The sequence below is a fragment of the Pleurodeles waltl genome, chromosome 10, assembly GCF_031143425.1.
Source record: "Pleurodeles waltl isolate 20211129_DDA chromosome 10, aPleWal1.hap1.20221129, whole genome shotgun sequence".
NCBI lineage: Eukaryota > Metazoa > Chordata > Amphibia > Caudata > Salamandridae > Pleurodeles > Pleurodeles waltl.
The window spans coordinates 1,017,873,253-1,017,887,439 of record NC_090449.1 but is presented as its reverse complement, the minus strand read 5'-3'; the positions used below and the strand labels follow the sequence as shown (position 1 = coordinate 1,017,887,439).

General features: G+C 49.9%; 1 protein-coding gene across 2 annotated transcripts in view; it reads right to left on the bottom strand.

The window, feature by feature from the left end:
- PIK3R4 (phosphoinositide-3-kinase regulatory subunit 4) overlaps positions 1-3,509 on the bottom strand; it is a 148,236-nt gene extending 144,727 nt beyond the window's left edge. Inside the window, exons 1-2 of one of the 2 annotated variants that reach the window (XM_069211928.1) lie at positions 3,404-3,494; positions 2,647-2,722 (exon numbers count right to left, since the gene is read on the bottom strand). The gene's annotated coding sequence lies outside the window, so the exon portion shown is untranslated. Of the gene's footprint in view, positions 1-2,646; positions 2,723-3,403 lie in introns of both variants that reach the window. The other variant, XM_069211927.1, reaches the window with a different exon arrangement.
- Positions 3,510-14,187: the final 10,678 nt, after the last annotated feature.

The following is a 14,187-nucleotide window of genomic DNA, read 5'->3' as shown; positions in this document are numbered from 1 at the left end:
AACTCTGTGAGCTCGACTCATGAAAAACATTTAATAGTGCATGCAGAGATTTACATCTCCACATGATCGTACTTTCAAAAATTGTAATAATTCACAAACATTTCCAATAGTTTGCTTGGAAACCTGCGCTGGGCGCAGATTACCAGGCATGCTAATGACAATGTCATGTGGTATATCCCACAGGCTCATACGCCTCACATGAGGTGATCTACATAGCGTATATTGAAAGACGGGGGGCTGAGCCTGCTGCGCAAATGCAAAAGTTTCTTCTTTTTATCTCAGGGTGGGGGGTTTCCCAGTAGTGAAAGCCATTATTCGACAAATTTATGAGTGGTCAGATTCTCTTCCCTTCCTGGAAGGGGGGATACTCCTGCCACTGGCTGATGCTAATCCCTGAGCATTTCCAGGGTGGGATCAGTTTTAGATTTATGACTCTCCACAAACTCATGTTTGAGAGTGTTCACAAACTTATAACTACTTAACATGTCTCGTAATGTCGACTTCCCAAACTTTTTGTGAGATTTACTACTGCAGGCTTTTCCACACTCTGAATGAAAAAAACATGTAGTCATAAACACATCTACCATTCCCAGGAATATTTTTGTGAATTGCTGGGAGTTGCAAAAGGGGTATTTTCAAAATAAACATGTTTACATCTGAAAATAGCTTTGCGACTCAGGACCATGTTCCAACTTTTCTTTCCTGAAAGCAGAGCAAAATGGCATTGGCTACTAAATGAAGGTACAAGATTTTTCCATGTGTATTATAACAGCATGACACCATTAATTAAACTAATGAAAATAATACTTCCTTACCACAAAAGCTCAACAGGAGAATGATACAAATAAATATAATGAGTCAAAATAATGAAATAGGATGTAGAGGTCACCTTTTACAAGCTATTGTGTGTATTGTGTGTATCTGTTTGCATCCAATACCAGAATACACTGTACACAATGATACTGTACATTATGACAGTACATGGAAATAAAAACAACTGAGTGCTTAAGCCTGAGGACAATTAAAATGTTTTGACACTTTTTTAAAAAACATTTGATGAGTGTGTTAAACCTGTGATGAACCTAGCCCTCAATCTGTTCAATACCTCAAGAGCAGGTACAACTTAAACATTTTCAGTTTTTTGGCATGTGTTCAAAAAAAGGGCCTTAATAATTATTTCACCAGCTACACTAATTCACTATAGAGACACTGAAGTAAAAAATATTATGAAAAAGGACACATCAAAATAGTGCTGACAGCCAACCACTCTGCTCTGCTGTCATGTTTGCTAATCAATTCGCAACTAAGTTCCACAATTTCTGGTGCAAATGTACGAGTAGAACCAATAAGTTATAGTTCAATACCTTTGTGTCATTTTTGCTAAGGATTTTGCACATAACTAATAATCACTACACTATAAAGACACAAACTGTAATACTTTTAAGAGGTCTATCACCAGTTCTATTCAAATTTCTGAGGTTACAATAACAGATGGAAACTACAATAATTTGACCTAGCTCCTCTCTTGGTGGTCTTCAGAGGAAATTTGCATTACATGGAAGGGCAGAATTTGGCCTATAGATTGATCAGAAGATACTCATGTGATATCAGTGCAAACCATTTCCTGTGCAACTACCCATCTCGCTGCATTACAAAGAAGGCTTCCTTAGACATCGTTATGTTATGTGTATTTGTAAAGCACACCATCACCGCAAGCATTTTGTAGCCTATGGCCTCCTGACCACAGATTAAGGTGACCTCAACTACCTGATCTTGCTGAACCTTTCAGCTGCCTATACACAACAGTCAACCATCCACCTTCATCTGCACCCTGAAGTCTCTAATGGAATTTACTGGAAATGTCCTCTGTTGGCACTCCTCCTACCCTTCCAAATGACACGTTTGTTAACATGGCCACCTGTAAGTCCCAAAAGAACCCTATCACCTGCGGAGTCCCCCATGGTTCCATACTATTACCTATCATGCTTATCCTCTACACAGAACTCCTTGAGGGTCTACTCACAGATAACAGCATCAAGAGTCTGCAAAATCTTGACTTTGCACAACTTAATCTGAACATCCCCTCTGCTTGGGCATCCAAAGCCTCAAGCACTTCCTGCACATCATCCAGACCTGGATATTCAGAGCCTACCTGAAGCTCAAGCCAACCAAGACAGAATTACTTATTTTCCAAGAACAAGCAAGAAATAATACAAATCTGGCTCAATTACATGCACCTTTATGTCCTCAAACTCCATCTTTCACCAAATGTCAAGCCACTTGGATTCAACTTGAACTCCACCCACACAATCAAAGAACTCCACTGACAAAAAACACAAAGATGACCCGGTGCCAGCTCTCTCTTCTAAAGGAAGTGTAACCATTTCTTTCAGAAAGCAACTTAAAAAGCCTTTGAACTGTTGCATCAGGATTGTAGAAATGCCCTGCTCCATGGTCTCCCAGACTCCACAGAGGCCCCCTGTAAGGGCATCCTACACGCTGAAGCACATCTCATCTAGGTCCTGCAGAAATATGATCACATCACTCCCATCCTGATGGAATATTGGCAATCCATGTTGGCCACAACCATTGTCAAAACCAGCTGCATCACTTGCAAAGCCATCAAGACCAGCACCTGGTACTTACCTTGCAGACAAACTCACCATCTCTAGTGGTGCTTGCATAACCAGCCAGGACATCATCAGGCAGGAGACCAAAAAGTCTAAAAAATGAAAAACAAGACCGTTTCCATTTCCATCTATGCAACAAGGTTCTGGACCAACATCCCTATTGCCATCCGGACAGACTCAACACTGCTCCAATTCAGGAAAGAGTTGTAGATGCACCTCTTTAAAGAACATCACAGCGCAATACAGCAATAGTACAGGACATCTCCCAGACTCCAGGTCCCTCTCCAATCGCTTGTTGCCTTTGACCCTGTACAGCGCTCTACTGCTTTTTGGCTAGGTCTGTGCTATTTAAATAACATATATTTAGACAGACTCTTCTCCCTTCGCAGACACTGTACTTCAAAGTACATACACTAGATGCACAGGTGAAAGAATACAAATGTGTTGCTAAGTCTAATATGGAGACTACTAACATGTTATGAGCACAGACGCGATGTTATGTACAATAATCAAATTAAACGTTATTGTTGTAATTTTTATTAACAAAAAAGTACCACTGCAGATTTAGATAACAATGTAGAAGTTATTTAATATTGTAATATTTCTAGTAAGTGCCACATTCTCAATTCACGCTTAAACAAATGAAAAAAAAGTTAAAGTGCTCTTTTATCTTAATGAATGTTAGCTTCTGACCGGCTACAGATACAACCTGCGACTACTGTCTGAATAAACAGATCAGGTCTAGATAACGTGACAACCCGTCCGCTACTTACAGGGTCTCCAGAAAATCCTGTCTAACGTCTAGGGTCCATTGTTGTTCTTTTTTCACGGATGTCATTTGTCCGTAAATTCAGTACTTCCGGGTCGCATACCTAACCGATCACATTGCACAACATAATTAGTGTGAGAGTGGGAGGAACTGGTAACGTGCAATGAGGCCAAGGATTGGAGCAACTAGCCTCACCACAGCCAATCCTAGTGCGTCGCAAAGGATGCCTATGTGCTGATTGGTTGTGGAGAACGCACGTGCCTCTTGTTTTACCATTCTTCGGAGGGTTGCAGGGGGTAGTTTATCGGTTGTGTTTTGCTTTGCACCGTCATTGACTGGACTCAGACACAGACTGTGAGATGTCCGACTGTTTTTACTCGGTCTAGTTAAGCATCTGGCTGATCCATGGTGAGGGAGAGGGAGCGATGGTTGAATCCAGTCCCCGCGCCACATGTCGAGCGACAGCCGGTGTTCTGGGCATGTTGACTGCTGCGCACATGACCGAGGCTCGTGAGCAGTAGTGGTCGCTGACTCAGCCTTGGCAGTTTAATCTCTGGTAAATTTACGAGTTAATTTCCCAGAAATGGGAATTACTGTGCGGACCCAGTTTGCACCGATAGAGTTCTAAATAGTAGTCCCACTTCCGAGGGTATTTGATTATATTTATTTTATTGCTTTATTGCATAACAGAACAGTGACACATAGCATGATTAATCATATCGGGGGTCTGGCTTTAGTGTGGGTGAGTGTCACACAGGGCACTACTAAGTAAACATACAGAACCACAATAGAACCAGTTGAGTCAACTAAAATCCTCGATTGCTCTTGCCCACAAGAAGCAACAGGTTACATTGCATGTGGAGGGACTGTAGCGGCACGGTCAAGTTCAAACAAGCATCAGAAATGCTACATAATTGATCAACTCCCAACAACCAGGGCGCAGCCCTGTTCACCCCACATGAGCCCTGTAGTGTTTGCCTGTGTTCAGGCAAACCCATTGCTGTAGTTTGCTGAGGTGTCAGAGTGGTCATACCCCTCTGCGAGGAGCCGTGGCAGTGCCACAATGGCGTTTCATAAAAGTTAAATATGAGCCGGGGCGGCGGGAAAGTTAGTGTGGAAATAGTGAGCTGTTGGGCTTATGCAATAAAGTGAATAACGTAACCAGCTCCAGGGCCCGGTGTCATCTTTGATCTACATTGGCAACGAGGGCAGGTCACCTTGTACTTCCTACCTGTGCCTGTGCGTGCAGTCATCCTCTGGGACACTGCTGCGCAGTGTGGTGTTTGGAACCTTCGCCCGGCTCCACCGCCGAAGACTCAGAACAAGTGGGACCCATTCTCCATGGGAATCTGCTGGCGTGCACTTGGTTGCTGTCGTTAAGGCAAGGCCTACCTCCGGACTCCTTGCTACCACCCAGGACGCTTATGGGAACTGCCTGCCAACGCAGCTGCTCCTTTGGGCCTCACAGTGCCCCGCCTGCCGGCTTTTCCAAGCCCGTCTGCCGCAGTGATCAGCAAGTGTTCCCCAGGCAATGTGAGGCCGCTGCTGCCAAGCCCATCATGGAAGCTGCTTGACACGTGCTACAGCACACGAAGACCGGTCAAGGTACTGTGCCTGTTACAGACTCCTAGTGTAGCCTGAGGAGGCCCTCATAAACAGTGCATGAACAGGGGAGGCATCCAATTTAAGCCCTAACCCAACATCCAGCACCCATTAACCCCAGGCTTCTTACAACACCTGGGCTCACACCAAACTGGTCCAAGACGTCACCTGTGGGGAAGAGAGAGCCAGACAACACTGGCAACCCTACCCAATCAAAAGGAGCCCCCCAAAGGTAGCCGACAACAGCCTGCGGCTCCCTACTACATGGCCAGCATACCAGCTCTTGAACCTTTCACAATTACAGGGCCCCTCCCACACAAGCGGCGAGATGGAAAGCCTGGATCGAACGCCTTGAAAACTACTTTGAGGCTCTAGAAGTCAAAGATGAACGAAAAAGGCTTTTGCTCCTGCACCTGGGTGGGGCTTACATACATAAAGTATAGAAGTCAGTGGTCGAAGCAACCCCCCGCACGTATGCCATGCTGAAGGACGCCATTTCCGTGCATTTTGAACCATATGCGAACCCCACTACGAACGTTTCCTGTTGCGCAAAGCGCGCCAGATGTCGGAGGAGTCTGTGGACATCTTTTATACACGCCTCAGAGTGCTAGCCAGTACATGCTTGATCCAGATGAGGCGGACGAGATCAGAGCCCGGTTTATCCAGGGGTGTGCGTCCTTGAAGCTCCGCGAGCACATTCTGCAAGAACCTAATATGCGAATGAAAGATATCCTCACACAAGGGTGCTCCCAGGAACTGTTGAAAGCAAGGGCTGCCCACATGGAACAAACGACAACAGTGCAAGTGAAGTCTGAGCCCGTCAATGCGGTGGTCACAGGCAGCCCTAAGAGCAAGGCGGCGCAAATCGGGGCGAAGCCGAGAGATAGACTTTGCAGATGCTGCGATGACCCCCTGCCCCACCCTAGCGGCTGCCCTGCCCGAGGAAAAACCTGTAGCACATGTGGCAAGCTCAGTCACTTTGCAAAAGTGTGCAGTTCGGCACCCAAAGCACCGCCTACTCCCCCAAAAAAATCAAGGCTGTAGCTGCCCTCCCCACTACCTCGTCAGACAGCGACATGGACGATGACCAACAGATTGTCCACGTAGTAAGGGCAGTAGACAAGGGCGCGGCCCAAAATCGACAGTTACCCACTTGTCAGGTCACCATGCAGAGCCAGTCCTTCCTGGCTCCAATTGACACAGGAGCCTCAATTAACCTTATGACCGCCAAGATGTACCACAGCCTAACAACACAACCTCCGCCCAAGCCAACCAAACTAATGGTGTATGCTTTCAGGAACAAACGGCCCCTAAAGAGAGCGGGCGCCTTCAGATCAGATATCGAGCACGAGGGCACGAAGCTCGCTAGAAAAATTTCTGTGTCACAGGAAGGGTCAGATTTCCTGCTCAGTTGCCAGACCGCCCAGAATCTAGGCCTGGTTCATTTCGCATTCAGCGTCCATACCAGCTGTTTGGAAGACCTCCCCTAGGAGTTTGACACCCTCTTCAGTGGCATTGGCTGCCTCAAAGGACTACCCCCCAACTACACATCAACGACTCTGCCCCCGTGCCCTTCAACACCGGCGAATGGCCATTCACTTCCGCTCAAAAGTAGAGTGGGAGCTACTACTTCTAGAACAGGCTGGGATCATTGAAAAGGTGTCAGGCCCCCCCCCCCTTGGTCTCCCTGATTGTCGTTGCGAAAAAAAAGAAACATTGCAGATGCGGTCCGCGTCTGTGTGGACATGCACCTGCCCAATCAGGCTATGAAGCGGGAGAGGCACCTTACCCCAACGATCAATGACATTATAGAGGAACTCTCGGGATCTAAATGGTTCTCCAAAGTGGACCTCCGGTCAGGGTACCACCTGATGGTGTTGCACCCAGACTCTCGACCAATAATGACATTCTCCACTCACATGGGCCTCTGGAGCTACACACGCCTGAACTTTGACATATCTAGTGCCACAGAGATATTCCAACACGCAAAGGAGTGTTAGAAGGGCTTGCAGGAGTTCTGAACATGGACCACTCAGCCCAGTCCTCAAAGCCAATCGATGAGACGGAGGTCTCACATCAGCGACTTATGTGTGAAGAAGTCAGAGAGCCCGTCGAGTCCCGATCCACACAGGGGACATGGTACTAGTGAAAGACTGCCATCCAGGCGGAAAATTCCGTCTACCTTTTGAAGCAGATCTGTGGACTGTGACTGCTGTCAAAGGGACTATGGTCACTGCAACAAGGGACGGTAAGAGCGTCACAAGGAATGTATCCTATTTCAAATGGTTTCCCACCTCACCATCTGCAGACCACAGGTGGGATGGCTCCATGAACAGCATCACTGTGAGTGATCAGGAGGGTGCTACTTTCTCACCTACATTCCCCTGGCAGACTGAGCCCTCGATAGAGGACGATGCAGTCTCTGTGCAACCTGCCCTGCCGCACCGGCCTCTCCCGGCAGGGGAAGCAGCACCAACCCTCGCCGATAGCTCGAGAACCCTCAGTGACACTCAGAGGGCACTGTCTGGGAGGTCAGGAGGCAAGCGATATCATCTCCGGTCCAATCCGGGCCCCTCCTGATGCTATGCTGACTTTGTGCTCGAGTGAATATTTCTCATTGTTGCAAATGTTATGATTGAGTTTGTTTGACTGCACCCTTACTCTTCTTTTCCTCTGGTGTTTCTTTTGTTTTCTTGGTTGGGGAGGAATGTAGTGTTTGCCTGTGTTCAGGCAAACCCATTGCTGTAGTTTGCTGAGGGGTCAGAGCAGTTACACCCTCCTCTGGGAGGAGCCGTGGTAGTGCCACAATGACATTTCACAAAAGGGTTAAATATGAGCCCGGAGTGGTGGGTAAGTTAGTGTGGAAATAGTGAGCTGTTGGGCTTTTACAATAAAGTGAATAACGTAACCAGCTCCAGGGCCCGGTGTCATCTTTGATCTACATTGGCAACGAGGGCGGGTCACCTTGTACTTCCTACCTGCCCCTGTGAGTGCAGTCATCCTCTGCGACACTGTTGCGCAGTGTGGTGTTTGGAATCTTCGCCCTGCTCCACCGCCGAAGACGCGGAACAGGTGGGACCCGTTCTCCATTGGTGTCTGCTGGCATGCACGCGGTTGCTGTCGTTAAGGCAAGGCCTACCTCCGGACTCCTTGCTACCACCCAGGACGCTTATGGGAGCTGCCTGCCAACGCAGCTGCTCCTCTAGGCCTCACAGTGCCCCGCCTGCCGGCTTTTCCAAGCCCGTCTGCCGCAGTGATCAACAAGCGTTCCCCAGGCAATGTGAGGCCGCAGCTGCCAAGCCCATCATGGAAGCTGCTTGACACGTGCTACAGCACACGAAGACCGGTCAAGGTACTGTGCCTGTTACAGACTCCTAGTGTAGCCTGTGGGGGCCCTCATAAACAGTGCATGAACAGGGGAGGCATCCAATTTAAACCCTGACCCAACATCCAACACCCATTGACCCCAGGCTTCTAACAACACCTGGGCTCACACCAAACTGGCCCAAGACATCACCTGTGGGGAAGACAGAGTCAGACAACACTGGCAACCCTACCAAATCAAAAGGAGCCCCCCAAAGATAGCCGACAACAGCCTGCAGCTCCCTACGACATGGCCAGCATACCAGCTCTTGAACCTTTCATAATTACAGGGCCCCTCCCACACAAGCGGCGAGATGGAAAGTCTGGATCGAACGCCTTGAAAACTACTTTGAGGCTCTAGAAGTCAAAGATGAACGAAAAAGGCTTTTGCTCCTGCACCTGGGTGGGGCTTACATACATAAAGTATAGAAGTCAGTGGTCGAAGCAACCCCCCACACGTACGCCACGCTGAAGGACGCCATTTCCGTGCATTTTGAACCATATGCAAACCCCACTACGAATGTTTCCTGTTGTGCCAAGCGCGCCAGATGTCGGAGGAGTCTGTGGACATCTTTTATACACACCTCAGAGAGCTAGCCAGTACATGCTTACTACCAGATGAGGCGGACGAGATCAGAGCCCGGTTTATCCAGGGGTGTGCGTCCTTGAAGCTCCGCCAGCACATTCTGCAAGAACCTAATATGCGGATGAGAGATATCCTCACACAAGGGTGCTCCCAGGAACTGTTGAAAGCAAGGGCTGCCCACATGGTACAAACGACAACAGTGCAAGTGAAGTCTGAGCCGGTCAATGCGGTGATCACAGGCAACCCCAAGAGCAAGGCGGCGCAAATCGGGGTGAAGCCGAGAGATAGACTTTGCAGATGGTGCGATGCCCCCCTGCCCCACCCTAGCGGCTGCCCTGCCCAAGGAAAAACCTGTAGCACATGTGGCAAGCTCACTCACTTTGCAAAAGTGTGCACTTCGGCACCCAAAGCACCGCCTACTCCCCCAAAAAAAATCAAGGCTGTAGCTGCCCTCCCAACTACCTCGTCAGACAGTTACATGGATGATGCCCAACAGATTGTCTATGTAGTAAGGGCAGTAGACAAAGGCGCGGCCCACAATCGACAGTTACCCACTTGTCAGGTCACCATGCAGAGCCAGTCCTTCCCGGCTCCAGTTGACACAGGAGCCTCAATTAACCTTATGACCGCCGAGATGTACCACAGCCTAACGACACAACCTCTGCTCAAACCGACCAAAATAATGGTGTATGCTTTCAGGAACACCCGGCCCCTAAAGAGAGCGGGTGCCTTCAGATCAGATATCGAGCACGAGGGCTCAAGGGCACGAAGCTCGCTAGAAAAATCTCTGTGTCACAGGAAGGGTCAGATTTCCTGCTCAGTTGCCAGACCGCCCAGAATCTAGGGCTGGTTCATTTCACATTCAGCGTCCATACCAGCTGTTTGGAAGACCTCACCTAGGAGGTGACACCCTCTTCAGTGGCATTGGCTGCCTCAAAGGACTACCCCTCCAACTACACATCAACAACTCTGGCCCCCATGCCCTCCGACACCGGCGAGTGGCCGTCCACTTCCGCTCGAAAGTAGAGTGGGAGCTACTACTTCTAGAACAGGCTGGGATCATTAAAAAGGTGTCAGGGCCCACCCCCTTGGTCTCCCTGATTGTTATTGCGAAAAAAACGAAACAGCCGGATGCGGTCCGCATCTGTGTGGACATGCGCCTGTCCAATCAGACTATCAAGCGGGAGAGGCACCTTACCCCAACGATCAATGACAATATAGAGGAACTCTTGGGATCTAAATGGTTCTCCAAAATGGACCTCCGGTCAGGGTACCACCAGATGGTGTTGTACCAAGACTCTCGACCAATAACGACTTTCTCCACTCACATGGGCCTCTGGAGCTGCACACGCCTGAACTTTGACATATCTAGTGCCACAGAGATATTCCAACACACAAAGGAGTGTTAGAAGGGCTTGCAGGAGTTCTGAACGTGAGTGACGATATCCTGGTCCATGCCCCCACGCTCGAGAGTCACCTTTCAGGAGCAGGTTTTGGCGCTTCTGCATCCTGAGGGCCTCGCAGGAGTAGACGGAGGAATGGACTCTGGTAAGTCAAATCTTAACTATTACATCCCCCACCCTACCTGCATGCTATCACATACCCCCACCCTCACCCCCAGCACCCCAACTCCTCACATATGTCCCAACATCACAAACCACCCATCCCAACATCAAGCCCTGCATGCAACAACAGAGCATGGACACCCATCACTAAAGCATGCCCACTGCACATACACCCCCCTAAACCACCATGACACATGCTCCCACACAGGAATGCAAGCACTGGGGTACACGCTCACCCACCCATTGCACACCATGACACATACAGATGTAATAACCATCCTTTTATACCCCTGCAGGACCCCTACCCAACGTCACCGGACAGGAGGGTCCACACATGTCCACACCACCAACAGAAGAGGCCCACAGTGATGACAGCACCTCTGTCCAACTGGATCTAGATGACCAGCCCGGCCCGTTGGGGACCCCTGGACAGTCGGTTCCCCTCACACTGGCAGAGGCCACCACAGACTTTCCCCCCCTCTGGAAACACCAGCACAGCACCCACCCAGCGGGCCCATACCTCCGTCCCCAGGACACGTCAATCAGCAGTGTGTCCACTACTACAGGGAACCCAGGATAACCCACCATCCCAACAACAACAGGGACCTGGGGGCATTGGTAGTGGGCACACAGTCCAGGGGACGGAGGCCCAGTAACACAGGGGAACTGGAAGGGCTGCTGTGCGACGGGGTGGACAGGCCAAGGGAACCCACTCTCCACAAGGCCCTCTCCTCCATCATGGGAGCCTACCACCACTCCCAGGAGACGATGGCAACAGTACTGGCCAAGTTTCAGAAGACCCAGCACCTGCAGGAGGAACAGTATATGGGCTTCAGGGAGGAACTCAGAACCATCAGCTCCACCCTGGGCACCATCGTAGGGGTGCTGAAGGAACTACTCAACACCAGGAGGAACACTGTGGCACTACAAGGGGCCCCTGACACTAGCATGGACGATGAACTGCCCACCACCTCCGCCGGCGCTAGTGGACAGAACGCACCGCCACAGGACCACCACACCAGCACCCCACCCCCTGCAGAGGGAGAACCACCCCGCAAACGGTCCCTGAGATCCAGGACAAAGACAGAGCACGATGCCAAGACCCCCAACAAGAAATGAGACCACCCTAATTGTCATCCTACTGTCCCACTTTGTCACCCTGTCCATATTTAAACTGCCCCAGCTCCACTTCCTATGCCCATTTGGGCAATGCACCTGTGAGACTAATAGACTGGACTCTGCCATGGACATTCCTCCGCCATCACCCCTCACCATTTCACTACCGCCCTTCAATATTGAGCACTTAAATAAATACACTTAAAACACAAAACAATCTGCAGTCTGTCTGTGATTTCGAAATAGTGTATTAGCAATTACAGTGGCAAAATGCTCTTTCAATTGTAATGTCAACATACCTATGTCACACAGCTCAAGTCCATGAGGAATCAAAGCAGATGTCACACAGTGGGACCCACATCTGTGAAATCGTAAGGGAAAGTGGCAACTCAGTGACCATACACTGGGTGAAAAGAACAGACAGTAGAGAGGTAGTAGTGTCTACGTATATGTAGTAGGCAGGTCTGTACGTCTGTACTCTTACCTGTGTCTCACTGGAAATATTGCTGGATCACTGAGTCCCTGTTGTTCATGGCTTCTTCCTCTGCTTCCTCGTCTTCACTATCCACAGGGTCCACAGCTGCAAGAACACCGCCATCTGGACCATCCTAGCGCAGAAAAGGCACCTGTCGTCGCAATGCCAAATTATGAAGCATACAGCAGGCCACGATGATCTGGCACACCTTCTTTGGTGAGTAGAAGAGGGATCCACCTGTCATATGGAGGCACCGGAACCTGGCCTTCAGGAGGCCGAAGGTCCGCTCGATCACCCTCCTAGTCCGCCCATGGGCCTCATTGTAGCGTTCCTCTGCCCTTGTCCTGGGATTCCTCACTCGGGTCAGTAGCCATGACAGGTTGGGGTAACCAGAGTAACCTGCAAATGGCGAGGGACAAGTATTAGACACACACTAACCTGTAGGGTAACCCCAGACAACCATTCCCACTGTCTTGCTTCCAGGTGCTCACCTAATAGCCACACACGGTGCCTCTGGAGTTGACCAGTCACATAAGGGATGCTGCTATTCCGCAGGATGTAGGCGTCATGCACTGAGCCAGGGAACTTGGCATTCACATGGGAAATGTACTGGTCTGCCAAACATACCATCTGTACATTCATAGAGTGATAACTCTTCCGGTTTCTGTACACCTGGTCACTCCTGCGGGGGGACCAAAGCCACATGGGTCCCATCAATGGCACCTATGATGTTGGGGATATGTCCCAGGGCATAGAAATCACCTTTCACTGGAAGCAAATCCTCCACCTGAGGGAAAACGATGTAGCTCCGCATGTGTTTCAGAAGGGCAGACAACACTCTGGACAATACGTTGGAAAACATAGGCTGGGACATCCCTGATGCTATGGCCACATTTGTTTGAAACGACCCACTTGCTAGGAAATGGAGCACTGACAGCACCTGCACTTGAAGGGGGATTCCTGTGGAATGGAGGATTGCTGACATCATGTCTGGCTCCAACTGGGTACACAGTTCCTGGATTGTGGCACGGTCAAGCCTGTATGTGGTTATGACATGTCGCTCCTCCATTGTCGACAGGTCCACCAACGGTCGGTACACCGGAGGATGCCGCCATCTCCTCACATGTCCCAGCGGACGGTGCCTATCAAGGACAACAGCGAGCACAGAGTCAATCAACTCAGAGGTATGTGCCCACAGTTTACACAGAACACCTATCATACACAAAAGGTGGCCTGTATGTGTGTTGAGTCTAGGCCTAGGTATGTGTGACGCAGTTGGAAATGAAGCCATGTGGGCCCCTGAAATGGCAGCTGCCTGACCTCTAAAGTGGGACAATGGGATGTGAGGTAACTGCACTGGCGTTGTACACCGTCACGGTAGGCGGTCAAAGACTGTGGCGCAATGCTGCATTGGTTAACATTGGACCCTATGGGTCCCAGGAGCCAATGACGATGTGCGCCGGCGGTGACGGTACGCACCGCCGCGGACGTGACCGCCATTTTCTATCTGTTCAATCACACAATACCTGATCTTCGACAGGAGAGGACCTACACTGCAAGTGCTGCTGTGACCTCGGTCTGGAAGAGACAATGGCTCGAGTGTCTGGGGAAAGGGCCCCTGCCTTCACATCGGAGGAGTTGGAGAAGCTCGTGGATGGGGTCCTCCCCCTGTACACGCTACTCTACGGTCCTCCAGACAAACAGGTAAATACACTGTGAGCATGCTGTATGGGCTATGAGTGTGTGGAGTGGGGTGGATGAAAGATGGGGGGGGGAGATTGAGGCGTGCATGAAACAACGGTGAGTGCATGTGCATCATGGCGAAGGTAGGGATGGGGGCCAATCACTTTGACGGTGCAGTTGGTAATAACTACACTTTTTCCCCTGTACATTTCATGTAGGTCAGCGGCCACCAGAAAAAAGATATTTGGCGTGCCATCGCCAAAGACGTACGGACCCTGGGGGTCTACCACAGACGTAGCACCCACTGCCGGAAAAGATGGGAGGACATTCGCCACTGGAGCAAGAAGACGGCGGAGGCTCAGCTGGGGATGGCCTCCCAACGTGGGAGGGGTGCCAGT